The sequence below is a fragment of the Bubalus bubalis genome, chromosome 6 (assembly GCF_019923935.1).
Source record: "Bubalus bubalis isolate 160015118507 breed Murrah chromosome 6, NDDB_SH_1, whole genome shotgun sequence".
NCBI classification, from domain to species: Eukaryota; Metazoa; Chordata; class Mammalia; order Artiodactyla; family Bovidae; genus Bubalus; species Bubalus bubalis.
In genome coordinates, this window is record NC_059162.1 from 88,595,973 (window position 1) to 88,622,384 (window position 26,412).

The 26,412-nt window shown below is 43.9% G+C and overlaps 1 protein-coding gene across 26 annotated transcripts in view; it reads left to right on the top strand.

Annotated features, from left to right (window-relative positions):
- DAB1 (DAB adaptor protein 1) overlaps positions 1-26,412 on the top strand; it is a 1,348,091-nt gene that overhangs the window by 1,053,462 nt on the left and 268,217 nt on the right. The window contains exon 7 of one of the 26 annotated variants that reach the window (XM_044944967.2): positions 14,339-14,446. The exons of the other annotated variants lie outside the window; for them this stretch is intronic. The gene's annotated coding sequence lies outside the window, so the exon portion shown is untranslated. The remainder of the gene's footprint in view (positions 1-14,338; positions 14,447-26,412) is intronic. 26 annotated transcript variants of the gene reach the window in all.

Here is a 26,412-nt window from a genome sequence, read left to right on the forward strand (position 1 = left end):
AGTTGCAGTGCTTGAGCTTTCATTGCGGAGGCTTCTCTTGTTGTAGAGCATGGACTCTAGGGCACTCGGGCTTCCATAGCTGTGTTTCCCAGGCTCTAGAGCACGTGCTCAGTAGCTGTGGTGACTGGGCTTAGTTGTTCCATGGCGCATGGGATCTTCTCTTACCAGGGATCAAACCCATTTCTCCTGCATTGGCAGGCAGATTCTTTACCACTGAGCCATCAGGCAAGCTCCTAACTTCACTTTTACCAGTAAGCACAGTGTTGGAAGCTGTAGGTGTGCAGCCTTGTTGAATGAATAAGTGAATGAATGACTAAAAAAGCCTCTCATGCCTCGATTTGTGAAGGCTCTTATAGCACATTTCATTTATTTGTTTATTTCTCTGCCTCTGCCACTAACTATGAGTTCCCAGCACAGCATTTGGAACATGGTAGGTATTCATTAGATGTTTGTCGAATTAATTATCATAAAGTGTGGGGGAGAATGATTTGCACAAACAGAAAGAAAATTTAAAACCATAAACATCTCCCTTAAGAGCTTGCTCTAGAGATTCTTATTATGTGGCATTGAAAATTCCTCCCATTCAGTGAACCACCTCTCCCTTTTGCAACGTGTGTCCAATCATGTCTGGTGCTATAATTCAGCATGATGTGGGCCATATTGGTAGTAAGAGCTATAAGATTTGCCATATTAGTTCATCCCACTGCTTCATTAAGCTCAGTGTGCTGCCTCTGGCAGTGGCTGGGCTTGAATTTTGATGTTTGGAAGAACAAAGCCCTTCATATTAGCCCTCCGATTTCTATGAGTCAGGTAAAGTTACAGTCCTGCCCAGTGTCTGAGAGTCTTCATCTTTGCAGATAGTCAGTAAGTGGCCCAGAGCATGGGGTTTTATTATCTGCGTGGATTTTCTGAGCAGACAAAGAAGGCCCCAGGTGTGTCAGGATGTGAGCAACCCCATCCTATAGTGACAGTTTCTGGGGTGGTCAGAGTACAGCATGTTGCAGGATTGCATGTTTCTGCCCAGTCCATCAAGAGAGCGCCTGTAGGTCAAAGGGAGGGGTGAGGGTGGAGTGGAGATGTCTCCTTTAAGCTTGAACACACGCATCCCCTTATTTCATGAGAAGCAGCTGAGGCTCAGATTGATGAACAACTTGCTTGAGATCACACAGCATGTGACAAGTTAGGGACATATTTGCACCTTAATCTCTCTAACCCCAGAGCCTGTGCCTGTGCTGAACAGTGAACTGAACTTCTCCCTACTGAATGCGTGTCCTCTTGTTAATTACCAAGTGACACTTACACTGAAAGACATCTTCCTACAGATTCCAGTAGCCACACCATTGGGCCGAGACGGCCTCGGCGGCACGAAGGAGTGAGGGTAGACCATGTGGTGGAGGCAGAAAGGGAGTCAGCAAAGCACAGAAGCCCTAGCACTTGACCCCTTGTGACTGTGGTTTGTGAAAGGTCGCTACCTATAAGGGTTCTAGAAGCTGAGAAGGAAACATTTTGCTTTCTTTAGGAGGATGCCAGAGAGTCCAGGCTTTCCAGATGTTTTCCAGTTTTCACAGAGTTCAAGATGAGGTGTACTTGAAGGATTTTGACTGCATATAAATCAAAGTGCATTTTGATCTGAATTTGGAACAGGTGCTCTGATTTTGCAGATGCCCCAGTTCCATGAATAGTATCATTGGCTCAGTTTACCTCCCAGTGGGCACCCCCACATCAGAAATACTAATGAGGATGGTGGTGATAAAGGTAACTACTCTCTGCCCACAATTACAGAATAATAGGCAATGTATTCACGCCTTTATATATATTTTCTCTTGCAGAATAACCCCTTGAGGTAGCTCCATATTTGAAATCTCATGTTTGCAGGGGAGAAAACAGAAATAGGAGAAGGGAGACAGAGTGAATGCTGTAATCTCAGAATCGATGCTCTGAAGAGCCCTGTGGTTCTGTCTCACGCATCCATTTAGCAGGCATTACATGTGCCTTACATGTACCTGGCACATTCTGAACAGAGTGACCTGCTTGAACCTCCTAAACATGCTTGAGTTTGCTGCAGCAGCTCTCCTTTCAATCTGGAAAAAATCCCCTTCTCTCCTGTCTGTTTTCAAGGTTCATCTGATCCTCTGAGACCCAGCTAGATGGCATCCCCCTCCTGCATGTAATTCAACCTTCCTTTCTCCATGATTCTCAGCATACCATTTTAGAACATTTTTAATTTATATGAAGTTCTCCTTCCTTTCTTCCATCTATTAACATTTCACTTACAGACTTCTCTTCCTTGCTGGATTGATAGAGGGGACTGTGTATTGTGCATCATTTTGTCCTCTCAAAGTTGAGAGGAGGAGAATTATTAAAGCATTCCCAGTGAGGGAAATGGGAAATGGCATTAATTAGTTGACTACTCAATACATGCAGAGAATGCAATGAGAATACAAAAAATTCATGAAGTCAGTAGCACTCCCATTTTTCAGATGAATAAACATACTCAGATAAGTTCCAAGTTTGTTCAGCATCGCTCATCATGTGAATGGAAGGAGTGGGAATTTTAAACTCAGGTCTAAATGATCCAGAGCACAGGACCTTTTTGATATATTCTGTGTTTTCTCCACAGTGGTCATTGAATAGAACCTCAGTGCAAGCTCATTTCCTAGGGATCTGGTTGCTCTTGCAAAGCAGTGGCAACAGATGCAGTTTACTTTTATAAAGAGTTTCTATATCAACATCAGAGATTTCACTTCCTTCTACCTGGGGACTGTGGTCACTTCAGTCTTTCAACCTTCCCTGGCTGGCACTGCTGCTCTAGGAAGAACATGCATTCCAATTGTTAAACCAGAGGCAAGAAAAGCCACGCAGGAACTCACATTGGAAGAAGCCCAGCCGATGATGAATAGCAGACCTGAATCTTATCATGTATTTCAGGATGATGTACGGGACTGTTGGAAACTGCCTTTGACAAATGTGCCCGGGAAGGGGAATTATCTCCAACAATGAAAAATGTTCTTATTATGTGATCCTAAAAAAGGATCAGGACCCCTATCATTGGGGAAATGATTATCCCCACATCCTTTATTAACAGCGATATGGAAGCGTGTGCTAAAGACAATGGACATGGCAATGATGCTGTGATGGATAGCCGTGAGTGCTGGAGTCAGGCTGGACTTAGGAAAGGTAGCTTGATGCTTGATAGCAGACGGGAAATGTGTAACTGTCTCAGGTCGCTTTTAGCCCTTGCTTCCTAAGCTCTGCAAGACTTGTCCCTGCTGTCTTAGTTGAGTATCCAGTGGCTTTTGGTCAGGCTGAGGCTCTGATTAAATATAGAAGGGATATAAGTTTGTAGGAAATAAAGCTATTTTTATAGGGGGAAGAAAATGGTATGCCCAGCATGTTAAATATTTAATTTCATTTTATTTTCACATTTCACATGCATATGTAGAAACCTGGAGTCATAGAGATTCAGTAGCCTGTCCAAGTCTGGAAGCCAGCAAAGTGAGAATTTGAACCTGAGCAGTCTGATTTCCAATTCTACGTGCTTTGTAGACCATCTTAGCTTTTAATAAATAACGTTATGGCTGGAGTTCAAAATAGGGGGAGAAGCAGCTAAATGAGGTGTGTATGTGAAGGTACCTCCTGTCATCTTTAGTACAGAGTAGATGTTCAGGAAATGCTAGTTAGGTCAAGACTTTCGATACAGCACAGAGAGCTCAGGTTGATGCTCTGTGATGACCTACATGGGTGGGATGGGAGGTCTTTGAAAGTTCCTTGCTTTCTTCTCCCCTCCCCTGTCTCTTTCCTACCTTCTTCCCTTCATTCCATTTGTGAGCTTTTTCTAAAGCCAGGCAGAGTGCCGGCCACAGAAGAAGATTGTAAACAAGTCCCTGGCTTAGAGACCCTAAACTCTAATATGAAAGACAGACAACTGAGAAGCAATTATAGTTCCCTGGAGTTAAGTTAAAATCCCAAAACAGAGATAACCAGGTTTCCAAGGACTTCCCAGGGTTTGTGAGATTTAAATAAAGATTCTTGGAGTTCATATTTCTTTTTTTTTATTCAATGAATGCTTTGTGAAATATCTCCTATTATTACAGGCATTATCTACCTATTAGATTTAAGTCCCCAGTTGCTAAAAATAAATCTTATTCTGTCTTCCAGTGAAAGGAAGGCCAGCGGATCAGACATCTCACTGGGCAGCAACTTGCTCCCCCTTCTTCTTGAGTAAAATCTCCTTCAAGATACACACATATTTTATTCATTTCCTATTATGCGTAGGACCAGGTACATAGTATGTGCTCATTAAGTGTGTGTTGAACAATAGAGCAGCCTATATTAGAGGTGATTCTTTGGCCTTTGGCCTACATTTTACTAGAATCAGTAATTTATATTCCATTAGTTTTCCTTTGATGTTTTAAAATAATGATTACTGTAGCTTCTCCTTCTGCTCACAGAGTTATAGATTGCAGATAGATTTTGTGTAATTTGCCAATGCCAGTCACTTTTAATGGCTGCTTGGAGCACTGTGTAGAGGATTCTGAAATCGTATCCTAGCTTTGAGCGAAAGCAATTAACACTCAGGTGTATCTCTTTTCAGTCTTTTTAGTTTTTTTAGTTTTTCTGCATAAAAGTATGTGCACACAAGCCTGCAAACACATACCTTCCTGTTTGATCCTCTTGTGTATTTAATTCCATGCTTTTTCACTAAACCTTACATTTTAAGCTGTTTCATGTCGTTATAAACTTTTGACAGTCATCATTTACAAAAATCCCAAGTGATCTCGTTTTCTTTAGCTTTTACTCAGGAAATATCTCTCCCAGTCCTTCTGTCATTGTTGCCATTCTTCAGTGGACCATTCCCAACTTTGCCAAATCTTGCTGAAGTTGGGGCATATACAGAACTGTTTTCAATAGCCAGTGATTCATTTTGCTTTTCCTCCTTCAGCTGATGCAGGGTTTGTCTTCTGTATTTTGTGGCCTAGGGAAGATGGTAACTTATTTCCTGCAGTGAGAAGAAAACGAGAGATGTTGGGGTGGGCTTCCCTTTGTAGGAGGGCCACCAGCATGGACCACTCTTCTGGTACAGCCTTGGCATTGAACTTTGCCAGTGCAGGCCTCTGAGCTCTAGTGCTTTTGCCGTTCAAATCTTTTAACCTCAGCTTATCAACTTTAATACATTGTCCTGGTGCCTTGATTTTTTGGTTCATCTATTTTAATGTGATGAAATGTAAAAACCAAGCACAGCCTTGTCTCCTCACAATGACTTTAGAGTTTTTCAGCTGATAACCTAGCTTTCATCTGTTAAGGATTCGAATTTTAAACAGTCAAAAATACATTTTCCTGGTATCTATCATCAAGTGATTAGTGCAACTATTTAGTTCTGGTCGTCTTTCCTATTCTTGGTAGATTTATTTTCTCTTCTTAGAATTCTCCCATCGCCCTCTCTGTCTGGGAGACTGGAGATGTCATTTAAACCTTGCTTATTAGGATTCCATTATTTGTCTCTCATATACAGTCAGCTAAATCAAAAAGTCAGACAGTGTTTTTAAATTGCAAATTTAAATGACAATTTATAGACCAGGTCTACTGGAAATTTTCTGTCCTTGGCATCCATCATTGTTTGTGTGTACATAATTTTATATTCTCCCTTTTTATCTTCTTGAGAGCACAGCACACATATCTATCAGGAGAATCAGAACTGCTTGCAATCGAACAAAAAAGGCAATAAAGATCTTGAAAGGAAATGAAGACAAACACCCTATACCAGATCTTACTTACTTAAATATTAGCTCTTTTCCTCCTCCTTCCCCTCCTCTTCCTCTTAAAGAAGAAACTTGCATTAGTCACTTTTCTTTTTTTTAAGTATTGAAACTCATGGTTTAGATTCAGAGAAACTAAACATTTGCCAAGGGCCTGAAATATGCCAAATACTCTTAATCTCAGTTAATCTTTGTGATAAACCAATGATCATGACACTGTTATTGATATTGTGATAGCTAATGTTTATTGAACACTTACTCTATACTAAGGATTGTTGTATCTTTTGCTTACTGTGACTCATTCAAAATAATAATAGATTGCTTTCTGAAGGAGGAAACTGACATTTCATGGGAGGCAACTTGCTCAAGGCCCAAAGCTGAGTGAATGATGCAGCTCCCGCTTCCAATTAGAACTCTGCCCACCACACTGGTTTCTATTTTTATTTTTAGTAAAGAAAATTTTATTTCACTAAGAAAATTGGGGACCTATTTAGTATCTCTATTTTATAAGAATGACAGGCTGAAAAGTCATCTCACTATGCCTTGCTGAGTTTTAATTTTGAGCAGGTTGCCTTCGATGGGGTAGCTTTAAACCTTGAAATCATCTTCTTTTATCAGTCCATTTTCTCTGGGATCAGAGTAGATTGGCAAAAGCATTATGATCTTCCATTTCAAAGTTGAAGGATTATCTATCTTGATGGGGCAAATCATCTCTAAAATCCTTCTAAAGCCGGCTGCAGAGGTTGGTACGTTTCAGAAAATAACCTGTGGTACCCAGGAACTTCAGTGATGGGAATCAGTGAAGTAAGATTTACACCGGGAGGGCCCACCTTTAACACGTGGACCCAGGGCATCAGTTGTGTCAGGCATTTCCATTTGCAGCAGGAGCCTGAAGTTCCTCCTTGCAGCCTCAGCTCACTGCCAGACTACAGTGTCAGCAGCAGCTGGTGGAGTCAAGAGCTTGTAGGATTCCAGTCAGACATGGGAGATGAGGATATGGGGCCATGAGATTTCCTTGTGTCTGGAGAAAAAAAGAGAGGGAGCCAGAGGAGGCTAAAGGAGCCATAAGACCATAAGTGCAGGTTTGACCCTAAATGAAACAAAGAGGAAGGGAAGGAAGATAGGATAGGTAGAAGCATCTTAGACATCAACAAAGTCTTTGTAGAGCCATTGAGCCCAAGTCGCTCATCAGAGGAATCCTGTATCTCCTGGGAATGGTCGGCCAGAGTATTCCTGCCCTGATCTATTTTTGTCTGGGAACAGCTTGTGGGAAGCATAATCTTGGTGCAGATGGATTTCTGTTTCTGATTTTTATTTTATATTATACTATAGTTGATTTACAGTGTCATGTAGGTTTAAGGCATTTAGCAAAGTGATTCAGTTATACATATGCATATATCTATTTGTCAGATTATTTTCCCATATCGGTTATTGCAGAACATTGAGTAGAGTTCCTTGTGCTGTACAGTAGGTCCTTGTTGGTTCAGTTCAGTCTCTCAGTTGTGTCCAACTCTTTGCAACCCCATGGATTGCAGCACGCCAGTCTTCCCTGTCCATCACCAACTCCCAGAGCTTACTCAAACTCATGTCCATTGAGTCAGTGATGCCATCTAACCATCTCATCCTCTGTCATCTCCTTCTCCTCCTGCCTTCAATCTTTCTCAGCATCATGTTCTTTTGAAGTGAGTCAGTTCTTTGCATCAGGTGGCCAAAGAATTGGAATTTCAACTTCAACATCAGTCCTTCCAATGAATATTCAGGACTGATTTCCTTTAGGATTGACTGGTTTGATTTCCTTGCAGTCCAAGGGACTCTCAAGAGTCTTCTCCAACATCACAGTTCAAAAGCATCAATTCTTCGGTGCTCAGCTTTCTTTATAGTCCAACTCTCACATCCATACATGACTCCTGGAAAAACCATAGCTTTGACTTGACGGACCTTTGTTGGCAAAGTAATGTCTCTGCTTTTTATATGCTGTCTAAGTTGGTCATAGCTTTTCTTCCAAGGGTCATCTATCTTATATATAGTAGTGTGTATATGTTGATCCCATCCTCCTAATTTATTCCCCTGCCACTTTTCCCTTTTGGTAAGCATAGTTTATTTTTCATGTCTATGAGTCTGTTTCTGTTTTATACGTAAGTTAATTTGTATCTTTTTTAGGTTACACATATAAATGATATTATATCATGTTTGTCTGAATTACTTCACTTATTATGATAATCTCTAGGTCCATTTGTGTTGCCGCAGACGGCATCATTTCATTCTTTTTTATGACCGAGTACTATTCCATTGCATACGTGTACCATGTCTTTATCCATTCATCTGTCGACGGTTGCTTCAGCGTCTTGGCTGTTGTGAATAGTGCTGCAGTGAACACTGGGGAGCGTGTATCTTTTCAAATTATGATTTTCTCTGGTTATGTGTCCAGGAGTGGGATTCTTGATTAATATAGCAGCTCTAGTTTTAGTTTTTTAAGGACCCCTCCATACTGCTCTCCTTGGAGAAGGAAATGGCAACCCACTCCAGTGTTCTTGCCTTGAGAATCCCAGGGACTGGGGAGCCTGACGGGCTGCCGTCTATGGGGTCGCACAGAGTCGGACACGACTGAAGCAACTTAGCAGTAGCAGCAGCAGCAGCAGCAGCAGCATACTGCTCTCCAGAGTGAATTTCTGAGTGTAGCACCTGAGGCACCAGGCTATTTTCTTCCCTGCCATTGGTGGTCTGCAAGATGCGCCCTCATGGCCCTCTCTTGGAACCAAACTAATGCTCATAAAGCCTAAGTATGATAAGCTGTTGTCAGACCTTCCCTCTGACTTCTTCAACTTGCTGCCAGTTGGTGCAAACCAGCCATTCAGAGTCCTCTCCCCAGGTCACACCGTTCTCAGATAGAGGTGGGCAACTGTGGGGTCGCAGGTGAAGCTCAATGAGATCAGGGTCCTAGATTCTCTGGCCAGTTAGTCCAACAAGTTCCAGAACATTCTGTCCTTTCATAGCCTGCAAGGACCAAATAAGAGGGGAGCTACAGCAGCTATTTGGTTAACAACCTGAGAAAAAAGCCTTCTTAGTACCTAGCATTCTTCCTGCACACAAAAGGAGAGTGGCTGTCCCACCCCCCACTGCTCCACCTGGCCACGAAGGCCTGGAGGTCACATTTCTTGAAAGTCTTGCTGATGGCTGGTGTGTGCAGAGCCTTATTTAAGTCATCTCCATCAGCCTTCACAACCTGTGAGGCATATAGCCCAGTGATTGTGTTAATGTCTTCAGAATTACAAAGTGACTAGTTACACCTCTTTCTATTTATTAAGTTATGTGACCTTGAAAGTGAAAGTCACTCAGTTGTGTCCGACTCTTTGCGACTCCGTGGACTATACAGTCCATGGAATTCTCCAGGCCAGAATACTGGAGTGGGTAGCCATTCCCTTCTCCAGGGGATCTTCCCAACCCAGGAACTGAACCCCTGTCTCCTGCATTGCAGGCAGATTCTTTACCAGCTGAGTTGCCAGGGAAACCCTATGTGACCCTGGGCAACTTCTAAATCCTTTAAGCCTCACTGTTCATATGTAAAAGGGGAGTGATAGGGCTCATCTCTGGGGGAGATAATTCAGACCAAATGAAATCATGTATGTAAATGTTAGCACATACATTTGTGTGTGTATGTGTGTGTGTACACGCACGCACACGCACACACACATACACACACTCTAGTTTGCTGCTCTTGTGACCATGAGAAAACTAAAGCCCATGTATCATGGCTGATTGGTGGGACCATAAGGTTTTGCGGGGTAGATTGTGCAAGGCTTTGTGTGTGTGTCCATTGCTGCCTGGCTCTGTGCTGGAGGTGCTGCTGGTGGTGGAGAGATACCATCTGCCCCCTGCCTGCCTTCAAGGAGGTCACAGCTGAGCGCTCCAGTGTCACCTATTGGTCTCTAAGCACAACGTGCTACTCCACGGCTCCCTGCGCAGCCTTCACCTTGGCCTCCCTCAGAAACACTGTTGCTTAGAACAGAACCTACTCATAAAAGAAGCAACCTGGAGGCTGGGCATCCTGAGGGCACAAGCCCCACCCTAAGAAGCCAGACACTGGCATGTCCCCTTTCCATCTCTCCAGAGCTGTTCTTGCCTTTTTTCAGCTCTGCTTCCTGCTTCTCCCTCCCTGCAGCAGGCTTTCCTTGGTCACTGTGCTCGTGGCCAGCTTTACTGATTTGTTCATTCAAGATCCCAAGTAAGACTTGAGTCACAAAATCCCAATTCTAGGGAAAGAAATTCTGTAAATCTCAGCCCAGTTCTGACAATGGTTACTCCTGGTCTTCAAGAGTTAGGGATATGTAATATGAGCCAGGTATTATAGCCCACCTTATGGGTCATGGGAGGAGATCACTATGCAAAGTAAGGAGGCACAGGCTGAATGCATACAGCTTCCGAAAAGGCTCAGTTTAGATGTCACTTCCTCCAAGAAGCCTTCCTGGACCAAGCTAAACAAGGTGCAAGGCTGGTTTAGACCCTCCTGTGTGCCACTTGAAGTTGGGGCTCTAGCCTCTGTTACATTAGATCTCAAGTTGTGCTAATGTGCTTTCCTCAACCCCATATCTGTCTTCATACCACATCCTGCCTCCTGCGAGCAGGAAGAGGATATAGTTCCTGTTTGCAAACCCTTCCTGTTGCCCAGTGCCTGCTGCACAGTATGTACTCTGTAAGTGTTAACAAAGTTGAGCATCATTGGGGTTACAGACATGTACTTGCAATGTGGAATGAGAAATACTTCCTCGTGACAACACGAAATGGTCCCTCGGGCAAAAATAACAGTTGTCCCCAGCCTTCTCCCACCCAAGGTGCCTTCAGCATCCATGGACAGTGGCAGAGTGCAGACAGGATGGCCATTTTTCCATTTATAGTCATGTTCTGTGTCTTTTTGATCACAAACTCTTTAGGCGTTGAATGTTAAAGAGCCCGCTGCAGCTCCTCACTTGATAGTCATCCTGTGCCCCACCCATTAGTGCCAGTTAGCCACCAAAAGATGAAAAGTTGGGGTTCGTAATGAGCTGAGTTGGCACTTGTTCACTCAGCATCTCTTGAGCTGATTAAACTGCTGGAAGGTGTCAGGCTTAACCTTTCTGAGGAAGGGCTTACAAAGGCACTTTTGCTATAGCTTTTTCCAACCCTCATTTTATTTTGGGTGACTGACCTAAAGGTCTTAAAGTGAAAAATCTTACAAACCCAGGGCTCAAGCCATACCATATGCAAATACTCATCCCAGACACTGCCCATGAGGGCTGAGGCACTGAGAACAAGGCAGAATGTTAGTGCTGGACACAGAACAGGTGCAACCTTCCCGCTGGCCTGGCCACTTAGGAGAAGTGGAGTAGGCCAAGTGTGGTACCTGGTGCCAAGGTTCTTGTTATTCAGTCGCTGAGTCATGTCTGACTCTTTACAACTCCATGGACTGCAGCACACCAGGCTTCCCTGTCCTGTACCATCTCCTGGAGTTTCCTCAAACTCATGTCCATTGAGTTGGTGATGTCATCCAACCATCTCATCCTCTGTAATCTCCTTCTCCTTTTGCCTTCAATCTTTCCCAGCATCAGAGTCTTTTCCAATGAGTTGGCTCTTCACATCAGGTAACCAAAGTATTGAGTTTTGGCTTCAGCATCAGTCCTTCCAATGAATATTCAGGATTGCTTTTTTTTAGGATTGACTGGTTTGATCTCCTTGCAGTCCAAGGGATTGTCAAGAATCTTCTTCAGCACCACAGTTTGAAGGCATCAATTCTTTGGAAGTCAGTCTTCTTTATGGTCCAACTCACACATCTGTACATGACTACTGGAAAAACCATAGCTTTGACTTTACAGACCTTTGTTGTCAAAGAAATGTCACTGCTTTTGAATAGGCTGTCTAGATTTGTATTGCTTTTCTTCCAAGGAGCAAGCATCTTTTAATTTTATGGCTGCAGTCATCATCCACAGTGATTTTGGAGCCCAAGAAAATAAAATCTGTCACTGTTTCCATTGTTTTCTCATCTGTTTGCTATGAAGTGGTGGGACCAGATGCCATGGTCTTCGTTTTTTGAATGTTGAGTTTTAAGCCAGCTTTTTCACTCTCTTCTTTCACCTTTACCAGGAGGATCTTTAATTCCTCTTCTCTTTCTGCCATAAGGGTGCTGTTATCTGCATATCTGAAATTATTGGTATTTCTCCTGGCAATCTTGATTCCAGCTTGCAATTCATCCAGCCCAGCATTTCTCGTGATGTGCTCTGCATATAAGTTAAATAGGCAGGGTGACAGTATACAGCCTGGACATACTCCTTTCCCAATTTGGAACCAGTCTGTTGTTCCATGTCCAGTTCTAACTGTGGCTTCTTGACCTGCATACAGTATTCTCAGGAGGCAGGTCAGGTGGTCTGGCATTCCCATCTCTTTAAGAATTTTCCACAGTGTGTTTGGTCTATAAAGTCAAGGGCTCTAGTGTAGTCAATGAAGCAGAAGTAGATATTTTTTCCTGGAATTCCCTAGGTTTTTCTGTGATCCACTGGATGTTGGCAATTTCATCTCTAGTTCCTCTGCCTTTTCTAAATCCGGCTTGTATATCTGTAAGTTCTTGGTTCATGTACTGTTGAAGCCTAGCTTGAAGGATTTTGAGCATTACTTTGCTAGCATGTGAAATGAGTGCAATTGTGTGATAGTTTGAATATTCTTTGGCATTGCCCTTCTTTGGGATTTCCAGTCCTGTGGCCACTGCTGAGTTTTCCAAATATGCTGGCATATTGAATGCAGTACTTTAATAGCATCATCTTTTAGGATTTGAAATAGCTCAGCTGGAATTCCTTCACCCCACTAGCTTTGTAGTGATGCTTCCTAAGGCCCACTTGACTTCATACTCCATGATATCTGGCTCTAGGGAGTAATCACACCATCGTGGTTATCTGGCTCATTTTTTGTATAGTTCTTCTGTGTATTCTTGCTACCTCTTCTTAATATTTTCTGCTTCTGTTTGGCCCTTATTATTTCTGTCCTTTATTGAACCCATCTTTGCATGAAATGTTACCTTGGTATGTCTGATTTCCTTGAAGAGATCTCTAGTCTTTCCCATTCTATTCTTTTCCTCTATTTCTTTGCATTCTTCACTTAGGAAGGCTTTCTTATCTTTCCTTGCTGTTCTTTGGAACTCTGCATGCAGATGGGTATATCTTTCCTTTTCCCCTTTACCTTTCACATGGTGCCAAGATGCTGCATACCTATTGATGGAAGGATTGTCCCCGACACCCTGCAGTGTCACAAATGAGAGTGTCTCCCTCCCAAAGACACTGCTGTGTCTGTTACAGTGTGACCAGCACCTCCACCAGTGCCCAGCACATAGCACGTGCCTGGTAAATATTTGCTGAGTGAACAAACGAAGCAATGATGAACAGTGATTAAGAACTCTTGAAGGAGAGAGACTTTGATTTGAATCTTGCTTCTCCTACTTCTGAATGTGGCTAACACAAATCTTTTACTCAGGCTCTTTCAGATCCTGGTCCTTCATTGTTCATTGAGAAGACCAGTATCTCTTATGGTTTGGGGCTTAACTATGAAACACTTAGCTTGGTGTCTGGTATCTCGTATGTAGTAGGGCTTCCCTGGTGGCTCAGATGGTAAGGAATCCATCTGTAGTGCGGGAGACCCGGGTTTGATCCCTGGGTTGGGAAAATCCCCTGAAAAAGGGAATAGCTGCCCATTCCAGTTTTCTTGCCTGGAGAATTCCGTGGTCAAAGGAGCCTGATGGGCTACAGTCCATGGGGTCACAAAGAATCTGACATGACTGAATGACTAACACTTTCACTTTTTTTCATCATGGCTTGGGGCGTCACTGTGAAACACTTAGCATGGTGTCTCGTCTGTGCTGTGCTGTGCTTAGTCACTCAGTCATGTCCAACTCTTTGCAACCCCATGGACTGTAGCCCGCCAGGCTCCTCTGTCCATGAGGAGTCTCCAGACAAGAGTAAGTATCTAAGAAATATAGCTGCTTTTAGTAACTTCTGTTGTTAATGGAGTAACTTTAAATACAGCACTTGATACCGTGTCTGTCTATTCATTTATCAAATGAAAATACTCTGTCCACTATACAGGCTGAGGACTAGTATAAGATGGGGTACAGACCTATATGCCTGGGGTCAGTGCTTGATAACTGGTGGATGAGACGCCATCACCTTAAGTAGAAGACCTTGAAGGCTCAGCTAGTAACCCCTCACCTCCCGGAGCAGCAGGCATGTTTGTAGCCAGGCCTGTCTAGAATGTGATAGCAGCTTTCCTGGGCAGACACCCAGGCTCTGCCCTTTCCTTGGCCTTTCTCCGTGAAAGAACTCAGGCTTTTCACAGGCATCCGAGACTGTATTATGAGACTTTCACCTAGCAAGCTGTTCTTTTCAGCAGTCCGACTGTTACAGTTCTCATGACTGATCACCAACCCTTCTTTACAAAAAACCCCTTAATCCTTTGATCTTGTCTCAGTCACAAGAAATGATTGTCTGTTACCTCTTGCCATACAGGAGTTAGAGAGGATTACCAGGCAGCAGCCTCAGTCAGGCCTTAACCTTCTTCTCCCCCGCCAGCCAGTCGTTTCCTGATGTGAAATCCTCCTGTCTCCAGTCCCTGGAAAATATCCTTGGGAAGAGCAGAGCTGAGCAAGGTAGCTGGGTTAGAGCAAAGGGCATCTCAAGGTGAGTGGCTGATGGGAATATCCTGGTGATAGGAGTAGGGGTTGAGTCTGGATAGATATACAGTACTGCTAAGTGAAAGAAAATCTGTTGTGTGGTTCAGGAACAGACCAGGGCCTCACAGTTGACAAAGGCCCAGTGTCCAGGCCATCTTGCCTGGCCCTCACATCAGCTCCAGGAGTTGGCAGTGCCAGGCATAACAAGTACACGATGCTTTTCCAAAACAGGCCCAGGTCTTGTGCAGCTTGCATGTGGTCACGTGGTGAACGGTGGCATCTTCAAGACTAGATCTCAGCTTCTTCTCATGATATAGTGTTTTTCTGTCAGCAAGATCAAGGGCTGAGAAGTAACCCAGGTCTTGGCATCCTGATCTCTTGGTTGGTTGCTCTCAGATTCATCCTCTACCTGTACATTGCAGGGTATTCTGTGTATCCCAGGGAGCGGACATTGCAAACTCCATTCCCTTAAGCTCTCCGGACATTGGGTCTTCCGGCTGGGCTCAGCCAGTAGGAGGTCATGGAGGGAGATTGGAGGGTGGGACAAAGAGGTTGGACACTTTTCCCTCTCCCTCTTCTTCCACTTGTGGCTTTGGCAGTCACTGCATGTGCTCTGTGGATCTGGGTCCTGCTGGACGCTGGCACTCCTCTTGATGTCTTAACCGCCCTTGGACCACACAGCCATAGTCCCAGTCCCTTGTCTTGCATCCTGGTCACAGCATCTCCTTTTTTTGTTGGTCTAATCCCAGGACTGCTCACAGCTTCCTGCTCTCGCTAATCCCTGGATCAGTTCCTTTTTCCCTGGCTTTTCAGCTTTTCTAACACCATTGTAAGGGTTCCCCACATGAAATTCTCTCTTTGAAAAGTTGGCAAGGACTCTGTTTGTCTGATTGGCCCCTGACTGATCCTTTGTTTCAAACCTGGCTCCACATTGTATGAGAAAACTTTGGACAAGCTGGTTAACCTGCAGAACCTCTTTACTCACTCAGAAAATGAGGATTTTAGAATTAGAGATGAGATATATATATATAGAACCTAACAGAGGACTTGGGACATAGTAGGTATTTAAGAAGTGACAACTCTTACTATTTTTTTTTTTTTTAACTAATCATTTAGGGAGAGAATCAGAATGTCTCAAGGAAGGAACCTGGTCTTTTTATTTTTCAATTCCTTTCAGGATGCCTCACATTTAATAAAGAAAATAAACTTAATGAAGTTATATATACATACATATATTTATATACACGCACACAGACACACACACACACACACACACACACACACAGATGTCTCAACTGAAAGAGTTGGATGAATTGAGAGACTCTGCCAATGTTATTCCAGGATTCTTTTTTTCTTAATTGACCATATATGTGAGAGTCTATTTTTGTCTCTCTATTGTTTTCTGTTGGTCTAAATGTCTGTTTTTATGCACCATATAGCACCACATTTAAAAAAATTGTTTGTTTCTGGCTGTGCTGGGTCTTTCTTGCTACGCACGAGCTTTCTCTAGCTGCAGCAAGCAGGGGCTACTCATCCCTGTGCTGCACTTGCTTACTGAGGTGGCTTCGCTTGTTGGAGCATGGGCTCTAGGGCATGCAGGCTTCAGTGGTCGCAGCATGCGAGCTCAGTACTTGTGGCTCAGAGGCCCTAGAGTGTGGGCTCAGTAGTTGTGGTGCATGGGCTTAGTTGCTGTGTGGCATGTGGGATCCTTCTGAACCAGGAATCAAACCTGTGTCCCCTGCATTGGCAGGCAGATTCTTATCTATTGTACCACCGGGGAAGTCCTATTCTAGGATTCTTAATTTTCTTGGTGAATTCTCTAGTGAAATAATATCACTGTTTTCACTTTGGAAGCCCATTTTAAATGTTAATCACCATAAAGTTAACAATTGGAAAATACCACAGGATCCTTTGGAAGGTACTTACTGTAGCAACATTGTCAGTTCCCCCTTTTTATGGAGGGAGGTGTCACTGATTCTTCTTCCCTAAACTCGCTGTTCAAAGCTGAATCCCTTAGCAGTTCTCAGTGATCATGGCTGCACCCCAGGCTCACACACACTGTTTCTTGCATCAGCACTCTTGCAGGAGTTGGCAGATGTTCCTCGTTTTGGGGTGGGGGATTGTAAGGTTTCCTTAGTCACACTTGCTAAAACTGCACAACTTCCAGTGGGCTTGTTAAACATGGGGAAATCCCTGTGTGTAGATATTTATGGATTAGGAATCCAGTGTTAAATATTTACTTCAGCTCCTTGGAATTAGAAATGATTTAACAAACCCTTTGGGGAGTTGGAATGACTTTGGTTTAGAACCAGCCCATATATTTTTCTTCTCGGCCACCATTCACTCTTTTGTGACATAGCAGCATTGGGGAGATGCCCATGAAAAAGATGGAGAGCTCAGCTTTGAATCTGGAGGTTGGGTTCATCTGTTTTTGCCTTCTATATTGCATGATCTGTATTTTCAGAGTGGGCATTCACGCAGGGTGAAAACTCCACCCTTCAGTGCCATCCTTCACAGCTACACTGTAACGCAAACCACCTGGATGTTTATCAGCAAACATGGCCCTTCCTCAGATCCAGTGAGTGGGCATCCACATGTAAGGACTGAGCATCTGTATGCGTCCAAGCTTGCACTGAGAACCTGAGGAAGTTTCTCTCTGTGGACCCCTGGGAGGATCCTGACGTCACAGAGAACGCAGTCTTCAGAATGAGACAGGCCCAGATCTGAATCTCATCTCTGCTGGTCGATAGCTGTGTACCTTGAAAAAAACTTTTCCTCTCTCGACTTCAATTTCCTCGTCTTGATAGCAGAGATAAAGGTAACTCTGTACTAGTTTCCCAAGGCTGCTGTAAAAAATTGCCACAAGCTTAATGGCTTAAAAGAACAACAGGGACCTACTTGGTGGCCCAGTGGTAAAGAATCTGCCTTGCAATGCAAAGGACATGAGTTCAATCCTGGTCTGGCAAGATTCCATATGACACGAGGCAACTAAGCCCACGTACTGCAACTAAGATTCAGTGCAGCCAAATAAATAATTAATTAAAAGAAAAATAACAGGAATGTATTCTTTCACAGTTCCAGAGGCTAGAAAGCCAAAATCAAAGTGTCCATGTGAAGGTTTTAGAGGAGCATCGGTCCCTTGCCTCTTCTCGCTTCCGGTGTTGGCTGAGATCCCGTGGTGTGTGGCCACATCTCTTTATGCTCTGACTCCCCTACATTTGTCCTTGGATTTAGTACCCACCCAAATAATCTAGAATGATCTCTTTATCTTGAAGTACTTAAATATGTCTGTAAAGACCTTTATACTAAATAAGGTCACATCATACATACACAGGATCCCTGAATTAGGACACGAAAAAGGTCATTTAGGGGTTGCCGTTCAGCCCATTATTGCTGTGGTTCAGTCGCTAAGTCGTGTCCAACTCTTTGCATCCCCATGGACCGCAGCATGCCAGGCTACTTTGTTCTTTACTATCTCCTGGAATTTGCTCAAAATTCATGTCTGTTGAGTTGGTGATGCCATGCAACCATCTCATCCTCTGTCACCCCCTTCTCCTCCTGCCTTCAGTCTTTCCAAGCATCAGGGTCTTTTCCAATGAGTCAGCTCTTCATGTCAAGTAGCCAAAGTATTGGAGCTTCAACTTTAACACCAGTCCCTCCAGTCAATATTCTGGGTTGATTTCCTTTAAGATTGACTGGTTTGATTTCTTTCTAAAGGGTTGGTGTTGTGTGTCACTGGCATCAGTTCTGATTGGCTAGTACCCATGCCATGAATTTACATGTAACAAGCCTACTTTGTGGAGATGTTGTGGTTGATTGAAATTATATGCATGTACCTGTGTGCCTGGGGCATAGTAAGCATTTATTAAACAGTAGCTTCTTTTGTTGCAGTTTACAAGGTCTTCGCATGTATTATTCATCCTTCATTCGGTTGTTTATTCATTCATTCACTCTATATTCATTTAAACAGCAATTGGTGGAGTACCTGTCTACCATGGGCCAGTCACTAGCCAGGCCATGAAGATATAAAATATAAAACACAGTTTCTTTCTTGAGACACAAGCCCTATGTGAGAATAGACAGTGACTATAGCTCAGTGTGAGATCTTCATGTAGGTATTTATCAGGGATTGGAGAACGCTTCACAGAAGAGGTAGCCTTCAAGCTCACTTATGAAAGTTGATTAGGAGTTGACTAAACAAAAGGAAGACATGCATGAGCCGCTTGCAGTGCTGCATGTATTGAGGCATAAGAAATCATAGCATTTTTGAGGGATGGTGACAAAGTCAGGTTGTGGGGGCACAAGGTTTATGCAAGGGAGAAGATGAGACAGCCATAGGAAACAAAAGCCAGATTTTATGTGATGCTCACAGAGTAAAAGTAGCATTGATCTCATTTTACTGGGAAAGAAAGAGAAATGGACTTGCCCAGCATCATGTAGCTGGTTAGCAAGAGAGCTTGTGCTCAGCTGTCTGCCTCTCCTTTCTCATAAGACGAGCATACCTGAATGCCCTTCTTCCACTGCCTGCCAGGATTCTCTGCAAGGCATTTTTATTCTCTCTCTATTGTGGTCCCTTTGATGCTAGGGGCCATGCCTTGTGACTAGCATGCACCCCTAGCCTGCCTTGTGCCTGGCACCCATCCAGCTTCAAGCAAATCTTTATTAAATGCGTTTCATTGCAGCTGAAATTCTGGTATCAAGCAGGAGAGCTCGCTGTGATTCTTTTTTAAGTCCTCCATGACCTCAAGCTTCTAGATTGAGTTTGCTTATGTGGGAAGGTGAGGTTTTCTTTGGGGGTCAAAAGACATGGATACCATCTGGGGCCTGTTGTTACTTATTTCTCTGGGGTAGCAGGGGAGTATTTTTTCCCTGCAGAGCCTACTCCCCGTCTGTCACATGCTTTTCTATTGGTTTACAAGGATAGATCTATTTATGTTTGCCGTCCACGAGTGCTGCTCTCTCAATAATTCATGGAAACGTCGCACAAAATTAATCTACAACAAGAACCTGAACTTGACTGAAGCTGAAGCCCTTGCTTGCGAATGTCTTTGTTACTGACAGCATATCCATTGGAGCTCTTTTCAGCATTTCCCAAGTTCCGAATTCTCCTTTAAGAAGAAGCAGATTGAGGAAATCATTAATCTCTGACAGTTGTATAGATATAATTAAAGATATATGAATTTAAAAATACCTGCTCTTTCAAATTACTTCCTAAAAGAACAGGGAGGGGAAGAGAGAATGCTATTTAAAATGTCAGATACAGACACATTAGGCTGGGTAGTCAAAGCACTGTATGCCTGTCACTCATGAAAACTGACAATTAGGTCCATAAATAGATTTTACAGGCTTCCACACAAGAACACACATCCTTCTCTTCTTATCCACATAAAGATGAGCGCGGATGGCAGCTTCCCCTGACTCGCTGACTCATGGGAAGGGAGAAGGGCTTGGGAGATGCTGAATGAGACATTCAGAGCAAATTCACTGTGCCTGGGGGCTGGGTGTGGGGTTGGGTGTGGGGCTGGTGGGAGGTGGGGAGCCCACTGATGTTGGAGAAGGATGTGTCAGAGAAGCCCTTCCTGGCTCTTCCATGTAGCACCCACGCAAACCCTGGCTGGTCTCATCTTTCCTGTTGTAGGTTTATTTCCCCATGTGCAAAATGAAATTGGCAGTAACCATCTCTACCATTCCCATCTCCCACTTCTAAGGGTTGTCAGATCAAATGAGGTTAGAGAACTCCTTGGAAACTTGGAAAGACTCTACATACATAAGCCACTGATTTATTATTACTAATTTGTTAATATTGACAGCTGAGATATTGACATATATACCAGGAAGAGATCGAGTAGATGATCAGAAAGGTGTTAAGACCAAGACATCAGAGGATCAAAGAGAAATGCCAGAGTTACACTGAAATTTGCCTCACCTTTGAGAACAGAAAATTCAGCCACACCCACATGGGTGAGAGCCTGGAAGGTTGGGGGACAGGATTAGGAGATTAGGAGACCAGCTTGCAAAGTTTAGGCTGCATGCTCAGGGGTCCTCACTCTCTAGGGGTCAGTCTTCTTCTCCACAAAATAGGGCACATGGTTCTGTGCTTCCCTTCTCCACAGGATCAGTGTGAAATCAAGTAAAATCTCAGATTTGTGTTGCAAATTATAATGCCAATATAAGCTTTCTGGTTGAAAATAGGTTCATAATCAAATTGGAAAGGGGTCAGAGGCAGGTCAAGCACTCACCTTCTGCCATTCATTCATTTGTTATCCTCATTAAATAAGCATCTATTTATTTATTATGCTTCCTGTGTTGATTGAATGTTAAGTTCCACAAAAGCGGGAATATTTTTGTGTTTATTGTTCATTGAAGTTTCCCAAGTGCCAAGAAGGGTCCCCATCATCTGGTAGGTGAACAGTAGATATTTCATGAGTTAAGTTTGTTACATGTTAGGTATTAGGATTTGGGCAGGTGCTTGGGTACAGAAAAGACTGTTGTCCTTCAAAGAGTTCATCGTTTGGTTGAGGGGTTAGTGTAGGGGAGACATATGAACAGATGAGTCTAAAGCAAAATGTTAAGAGCAATATGATATATACAGAAGATATATACACTGTTTGGGCTTCCCTGGTAGCTCAGCTGTTAAAGAATCTTCCTGCAATATGGAAGACCTGGTTTTGATCCCTGGGTTGGGAAGATCCCCTGGAGGAGGGCATGGCAGCCTACTCCGTTATTCTTGCCTGGAGAATCCCATGGACAGAGGAGCCTGGCAGACTACAGTCCATGGGGTCACAAAGAGTTGGACACGACTGAGTGACTAAGCACAGCACAGCACACACACATACACCATATACGTATAATATTGCTTATTATATGTATATAAATATATGTGAAGATATTTTGGGTTAACAAAAAAATTCAGGATTTTCCATAACGTCTTATAGAAAAACTGAAAGGAAGCTTTTGCCCATCCCAATAAATAGATTCAGAGATATATAGAGAAAGTAAGAAGTGAATACAGATATATCAATATTTATAATGAATATATATAGAAAGTAGGGGAGCATAAAAGAAGGTATTCTCCCAGGCCAGAATAGGAGTCTGTATTCCTGATGTCTCCAATTTGCCCACTGTGTTCTGTTATGTGGCAAAGAGCCTGGTATTCTTGGAGTGTGGGACCCATATTTCCTGAATCAGAGACTACTGCCAAGAGACCTTCTGTCTTAGACTTGGCCTGGGGGCAGAGATTCGAGGTTGGTGAGCCTCTGCCCACGCACCCTCTGAGATGCTTTGGATCCCACTTCACATGATGGGCTCAGTACCTTACAAAGAGGAAGAGCAGCCCCAGTGGCCTGGCTTGATGCAAATGAGCCTCTTAGAGATGCAAATGACTTTCCTACAAAGAGGAAAAGAGCTTTGGGTGTGAGCTGAAAGGCTGAGTGACTTAAACCACTGTCTGCTGAAAGAAAGGAGGCAAACTTCCCTCAGGGACTTGCCAGCTCATTAGCGGTGCTGGCCCTGCTTGGTGGCCTGTAGACATGGGTTAATCTATGGGTCTAGTGCTCAGTCTTCATCCTTGTGGGCAGCCCTGGGGAGAAACCCCCAGGGCCAGAGCACAGATCTTGGGCCCTGAAGTTCCAAATCACATGGCACCAGTGTTGTTCACAGCTCTCTGGCAAAACTAAACTTCTCTAGGACTGTTTTGCCTAATGATTGTTATATGATATGATTGCAGTCCAGCAGGCCTGGTTCAAATGTGGCTTCTGTCATATAAAGCTGTGTGACCTTGGGTAAGTTACTGAACCTCTCTGAGCCTTGGTTTCCTCATTGGTGCCATAGGAATAGCAGTGCTCCGTGACAGGAGTGGTTCTGAGTATTAACAGGTACAAGCTCCCTGGCATGTTGAATAGCTTCGTACCTCACTGGGTGCATCCCTTCTTCCTCTCTGCCTTGCATTCCTAGATTCCACTTTTTTGGCAGTCGTTTCCTCTGTAGACTGGCTGGAAAACACCCCCTCCCCCAAAGCCTCCGTTTTTTTTCCTCCGCACCAGTAAACTCCTTGAGGACAGTGGCTGTGCCGTGTTCATTTGAGTTTGCTCAATGCACGTCCTAGATGGATGATGAGTAAATGACGTCCCTGTCATTCCATACATAAGAGCAACAATGACATTTCTGTACTGCACTTCAGTTTGGAAAAGTAATTTTACTATTCACTTATTGTTTAGTCTGCTTAGTGTTCTGTGAGATGGGATATATTGTTATCATTTTACAGTGACTTGCAAGTTGCAGTGACTTGCCCAAGGTCAGCCTGCTGGTATGTGGCATGTCTCATGCTTCATTCACTTGTTAGCAAGTGTGCATGGAGCACTTCCTGTGTGTTTGCAGAACAAGGACTGCCTTTGGAGGTTTCCTATGGGAAGCAGATTTGATTCCTGCTGAGACCCAACACTTCAATGAACATTTCTAGCTGCTTGAGATGAGCCAAAATAAACATGGATCACTGCCTTCATAGAGCTTGCTTTCAGTTAGTGGGAACAGAGTGCAGGGATAAGCAGCACATTCTGGGATTCCCTGGTGACTCAGACTGTAAAGCTTCTGCCTGCAGTGCAGGAGACCTGGGTTCAATCCCTGGATCAGGAAGATCCCCTGGAGAAGGAAATGGCAACCCACTCCAGTATTCTTGCCTGGAGAACTCCATGAGCAGAGGAGCCTGATAGGCTATAGTCCACAAGGTTGCCGAGTCGGATATAACAGCGACTAACTTTAACTTGTTAAATAAGTAAATTGTCAAGAACATTAGAAGGTGATACCAGATTTAGGAAAGAGATGAGTTAAGGGCTCTGATAGCTCTGAAAGGACTCTTTAGCTTCTAACATCTCTGGTTATAAAACAAATTTTCTTTGATACTGACTGCTGCTGCTGCTGCTAAGTCGCTTCAGTCGTGTCCAATTCTGTGTGACCCCACAGACAGCAGCCCACCAGGCTCCATCCCTGGGATTCTCCAGGCAAGAACACTGGAGTGGGTTGCCATTTCCTTCTCCAATGCGTGAAAGTGAAGCTGCTCAGTCATGTCCGACTCTTAGCGACCCCATGGACTGTAGCCCACCAGGCTCCTCCGTCCTTGGGATTTTCCAGGCAAAAGTACTGGAGTGGGGTGCCATTGCCTTCTCCGATACTGATCTGCATTTTGAGAAAATATATGCCAGATCCTGAGGAGATTCATTGCCAAATGTAAGAATTAAATTCAGGCAGTCCATGTTTTCTTTCAAAGGCTGGGGTGGTGGTGGTGGTTGCAGGAGGGTATTAGAGAATCAGAGTGCCGGTGTATCCCAACAGATTAGGAGGGTGTCTTAGATATCTGAGTCCCTTATACATAGTAACTCATTTAATCCTGAGAACAAACCTGATTGATAGCTATTGGGCCTCATTTCATGCAATGGGAAACTAGCACAGAGAGGTTACACAACAGGTCTAGGCTGGGAACCCAGGCTGACTGTCTCCATAATGAGCTCTTTTAACCATGCTACCTGCTGCAGAGTAGAAACCAACCCCCTCTGATTAAACGACCTGGCATTGTGTGGCCTGAAAACAGCCCAAGTCCTGCTGACATGGGCCACAGAGTGATAGGGGCAAATGTAAAGCAAAATCACTCTGAGTGTGAGGAACCAAGAGCGCTGGACACCTCAAAGTTGTTTTTTTACCTTTAGTGGGTCACCTGACTGCTGTGTGCCTCGGTTTTCTAATTCATACCCTGGGGGCTTATTGGGTTAGAGGATCTTGTAAAGACCCTTTTCTGTGCTGTGTAGCCTCAGGATCTTTGCAATTTATGCCATTGCATTAGCTCTTGACAGTCAAGTTGTCAGTAGCAAAGGTTCTAAGTTTGGAATTCATCCTGATTTAAATTTGAATTGTGATTCTATGTTTTCCTGAGGGTAGTGAGGTGGCTTGGAAAAATAGCTTAAATTGGGTAACTTGAGACTCAGTTTTGTGGTCTGCTAAATGGATGTGCCAAATGATCCTGTCCCATAAGGTTCTTATGAAATTTAAATGAGATCATGCATGCAGTGAGTTTGCTATTCTCTCTGGCATTCAATAAGCATTCAGGTGCTGGTGGATTCCTCTAACCATGATATGGTGAGAATTGTCTGGATCACCCACCCTAAAGTGTGGTCACCTTGGAGGAAGGAGGGACTGGGTTCTCCTTTTCTCCCTGCTCTGGACCCGAGGACGACACCTGGTGTGGAACCAGCCTTGTTGAGTGTGGGTGAAGCAATGGAGTCTTTGTTTTTCTATCTCTCTGCCCACAGAACTGGGCAGCAAGGTGCTTCTTGGAATTGTTCTTAGTGTATCTGAGAGTCAGTGCTGCATATATTGTAGAGTTCTGTGTCTTTAAGGATGCTTCCTGTGTTGATTAGACAATGAAGAACAACCTTGACGTTTGCAAACTTGTGTCATTTTTTTAAAATCACCTCACTCCTTTCTTGCTCAGTATACTAGCAAACAAGAATAAATGCAGGATAATGTAAAACCACAACTACAACAACCAAAACCCAAACCTGATTATCTTGAAGCTGTGAAAGCCATCTCAGTTAGTTTTTGATGTCCTGGTCTGTTTTCAATCATTCAGATCCCACAGCAGATTGCAGAAACCTGCAAAATCATTGGCAGCAGTTGGCAAGGCGATAAATTTCTCTTAAAACTTATTCATAATCTTTTTACTACTTTTTGTGCACTAGTTGGGCTTCCCAGGTGGCTCAGTGGTAAAGAATCCACCTGCCAAGCAGGAGACATGGATTTGATCCCTAGGTAGGGAAGATCCCCTCAAAAAGGAAATGGCAACCCACTCCAGTATTCTTGCCTGGGAAAGTCCCATGGACAGCGGAACCTGGCAGGCTACAGTCCATGAGGTCGAAAAGAGTTGGACATGACTTAGTGACTACATAGCCACAGCACACTAATTGCCTTGTGACCCAAGTAAATTACAAATGCCTTCACTTGTGTGTTATTTGCTCTGTTTTCTGCAGTTTCTCACCATTGCTTTGCTTTGCCTTTGCCCACCAGGAGCTAGCAGAGCCTCAAACCTCCCAGAACCTTCCCTGCTCTCTCCTCCTTTAGATCTTTGCAGGTGCCCTCTTCTCAGCCTGGGGTGCTCCTCTCCCTCTCTCAAGGCCGACTCCTGCCTGCAGGTTAAGAATTAGTTCAGCTATCCCTCATTCTGGAATCAGATGCCCTGATGGGCTGGCCCCAGTTTGAATTAGGTAACTTTCTTTTCTACTCGTGTAGGATATCCTGCTTCCCTCCTCCAGGCCTCACTTCACTGTTTCAATCACTTCTTTACTCGTCTGCCTCCCATCTAAACTGTGAGTCTCCCAAGGACAAGAGCAAGTACTGTGGTCATTACGTCCTCAGCTGATTCTTAGTATATTTTGTTGGCTGAATGGTTCATGAACAGGAAGAGATCAAACAGGGGCCTGGATGCAATGAACACCCTGCACAGGGAAGGCAGAGACCAGAGGATATGCTGTAGACACAGGGACTTCCCACTTTTCACAACAGCTACTGTGCAACATCATCTAGTTGTCAATTAGCTGTGTGGTGTTGCTCTCCAAGGTGCTTAATCAAACCCATCTCATTAATCCTCAAAAATCTTCCAAGGAGGCGAGAATGTAGAATTCATTTCTTTGTAGCATGAGGAAATGAGACATCAAAGGTGCTGAACCTGCTGCATTTGGATATTCAGACAGTTAACTCCCCAGCTCCTGGGGGAAGTGGGTCCAGAATTCACTCCCCACCCCGAGCCTGCACCTCCCATTCTTTCTCTGACATCATCCTGACATGTCTCCCCCACCTCATCCCACCGCCCACCTTCCCACTGCCATCTATTTATGACTTGCTGTGTCACATCCAGGTTCACAGATGATTTTAGAAGTGGAAAGCCAGCAGTTTAACCAGAATCAAAAGGATTTGGATCATTTGCGTAAT